The sequence below is a fragment of the Oncorhynchus nerka genome, unplaced genomic scaffold (assembly GCF_034236695.1).
Source record: "Oncorhynchus nerka isolate Pitt River unplaced genomic scaffold, Oner_Uvic_2.0 unplaced_scaffold_1571, whole genome shotgun sequence".
Classification (NCBI taxonomy): Eukaryota; Metazoa; Chordata; class Actinopteri; order Salmoniformes; family Salmonidae; genus Oncorhynchus; species Oncorhynchus nerka.
In genome coordinates this window covers 68,910-73,012 of record NW_027039742.1, presented here as the reverse complement: position 1 = coordinate 73,012, position 4,103 = coordinate 68,910, and positions in this window count along the sequence as shown.

Here is a 4,103-nt window from a genome sequence, read left to right as displayed (position 1 = left end):
ATGGGGAATACCTATACATAAACATGGGGAATATACATAAACATGGTGAATACCTATACATAAATATGGGGAATACCTATACATAAACATGGGGAATACCTATACATAAACATGGGGAATATACATAAACATGGTGAATACCTATACATAAACATGGGGAATACCTATACATAAACATGGGGAATACCTATACATAAACATGGGGAATACCTATACACAACATGGGGAATACCTATACATAAACATGGTGAATACCTATACATAAACATGGGGAATACCTATACATAAACATGGGGAATACCTATACATAAACATGGTGAATATCTATACATAAACATGGTGAATATACATAAACATGGGGAATATACATAAACATGGTGAATACCTATACATAAACATGGTGAATATACATAAACATGGGGAATACCTATACATAAACATGGGGAATACCTATACATAAACATGGGGAATATACATAAACATGGGGAATATACATAAACATGGTGAATACCTATACATAAACATGGGGAATACCTATACATAAACATGGGGAATACCTATACATAAACATGGTGAATATACATAAACATGGGGAATATACATAAACATGGTGAATACCTATACATAAACATGGGGAATACCTATACATAAACATGGGGAATACCTATACATAAACACGGTGAATACCTATACATAAACATGGGGAATACCTATACATAAACACGGTGAATATACATAAACATGGTGAATATACATAAACATGGTGAATACCTATACATAAACATGGGGAATATACATAAACATGGGGAATACCTATACATAAACATGGGGAATACCTATACATAAACATGGGGAATATACATAAACATGGTGAATACCTATACACAACATGGGGAATACCTATACATAAACATGGTGAATACCTATACATAAACATGGGGAATACCTATACATAAACATGGGGAATACCTATACATAAACATGGTGAATATCTATACATAAACATGGTGAATATACATAAACATGGGAATATACATAAACATGGTGAATACCTACATAAACATGGTGAATACCTATACATAAACATGGTGAATATACATAAACATGGGGAATACATAAAAACATGGGGAATACCTATACATAAACATGGGGAATATACATAAACATGGGGAATATACATAAACATGGTGAATACCTATACATAAACATGGGGAATACCTATACATAAACATGGGGAATACCTATACATAAACATGGGGAATACCTATACATAAACATGGTGAATATACATAAACATGGGGAATATACATAAACATGGTGAATACCTATACATAAACATGGGGAATACCTATACATAAACATGGGGAATACCTATACATAAACACGGTGAATACCTATACATAAACACGGTGAATACCTATACATAAACATGGGGAATACCTATACATAAACACGGTGAATATACATAAACATGGTGAATATACATAAACATGGTGAATACCTATACATAAACATGGGGAATATACATAAACATGGGGAATATACATAAACATGGGGAATACCTATACATAAACATGGGGAATACCTATACATAAACATGGGGAATATACATAAACATGGGGAATATACATAAACATGGGGAATACCTATACATAAACATGGTGAATACCTATACATAAACATGGGGAATACCTATACATAAACATGGTGAATACCTATACATAAACATGGGGAATACCTATACATAAACATGGTGAATATACATAAACATGGGGAATACCTATACATAAACATGGGGAATATACATAAACATGGGGAATATACATAAACATGGTGAATACCTATACATAAACATGGGGAATACCTATACATAAACATGGGGAATACCTATACATAAACATGGTGAATACCTATACATAAACATGCTGAATACATAAACATGGGGAATACCTATACATAAACATGGTAAATATACATAAACATGGGGAATACCTATACATAAACATGGTGAATACCTATACATAAACATGGGGAATACCTATACATAAACATGGGGAATACCTATACATAAACATGGGGAATACCTATACATAAACATGGGGAATATACATAAACATGGTGAATACCTATACATAAACATGGGGAATACCTATACATAAACATGGTGAATATACATAAACATGGGGAATACCTATACATAAACATGGGGAATACCTATACATAAACATGGTGAATACCTATACATAAACATGGGGAATACCTATACATAAACATGGTGAATACCTATACATAAACATGGGGAATACCTATACATAAACATGGTGAATATACATAAACATGGTGAATATACATAAACATGGTGAATACCTATACATAAACATGGGGAATACCTATACATAAACATGGAGAATATACATAAACATGGTGAATATACATAAACATGGTGAATATACATAAACATGGTGAATACCTATACATAAACATGGTGAATATACATAAACATGGGGAATACCTATACATAAACATGGGGAATATACATAAACATGGGGAATACCTATACATAAACATGGTGAATACCTGTCTCTGGCCTACATAGCTCGGTATGAGGGGGTCTGATGAGGGGGACAGGGCCAAAGTAAATGGCTGGTCCACAGAGAGAGGGAGTGATGTCAGTGTCTGATTCTGTTGTGGTATTGTTGTACTGTGACCTTTTATACTTATTTTGACTTGGTAACCAATAGCAAGCCATTTCTAGATTTAACCTATCATAGAGGGCAGTGGTTGCCGGGTGAACTGATTCAAATGGCAGCTTGGAGGCAACCCCCATACCAGTATGTTGTTGTAGTATTGTTGTACTGTGACCAACCCCCATTCCAGTATGTTGTTGTAGTATTGTTGTACTGTGACCAACCCCCATTCCAGTATGTTGTTGTAGTATTGTTGTACTGTGACCAACCCCCATACCAGTATGTTGTTGTGGTATTGTTGTACTGTGACCAACCCCCATTCCAGTATGTTGTTGTAGTATTGTTGTACTGTGACCAACCCCCATTCCAGTATGTTGTGGTATTGTTGTACTGTGACCAACCCCCCATTCCAGTATGTTGTTGTAGTATTGTTGTACTGTGACCAACCCCCATTCCAGTATGTTGTTGTGGTATTGTTGTACTGTGACCAACCCCCATTCCAGTATGTTGTTGTAGTATTGTTGTACTGTGACCAACCCCCATTCCAGTATGTTGTTGTAGTATTGTTGTACTGTGACCAACCCCCATTCCAGTATGTTGTTGTAGTATTGTTGTACTGTGACCAACCCCCATTCCAGTATGTTGTTGTAGTATTGTTGTACTGTGACCAACCCCCATTCCAGTATGTTGTTGTAGTATTGTTGTACTGTGACCAACCCCCATTCCAGTATGTTGTTGTAGTATTGTTGTACTGTGACCAACCCCATTCCAGTATGTTGTTGTAGTATTGTTGTACTGTGACCAACCCCCATTCCAGTATGTTGTTGTAGTATTGTTGTACTGTGACCAACCCCCATTCCAGTATGTTGTTGTGGTATTGTTGTACTGTGACCAACCCCCATTCCAGTATGTTGTTGTGGTATTGTTGTACTGTGACCAACCAACGTACCAGTATGTTGTTTGACATGTAGATTTTCTGACCAGGACATTATATACAGTATCTCTCTCTGTCATATATCTGGTATGTTGATTTGAAGAGTTAGCTGGCTAGCTTGTAAAGTGGCGAATTAAAGTAATGTTAGCCTAGCTTTTTCTGTTTAGCTAGTTAAATTAGCTAGTTGTGTAAAAGAAAATCGTAACTTTCAAGCTAGCTGTGAAGAGTAAGTTTACAGTATGTTCTTAACTCGGTTACATTTAGTATTATTTTATATCAATATTTTTATTCGGCCACATATAGAAAATACCAACACACTATTTTGTTATCATAGTCACTGTAATGGAAGTATGTCACAAATGGGAAAATAATTCTGAATGAAAAGATTTGGAAGACTAATTGTCTCCCATTGTGACTGTGTTATGTATTTCTCAGGTCCACCAGCAGCATACTTACCATATCCATTATTAATATTATTATTG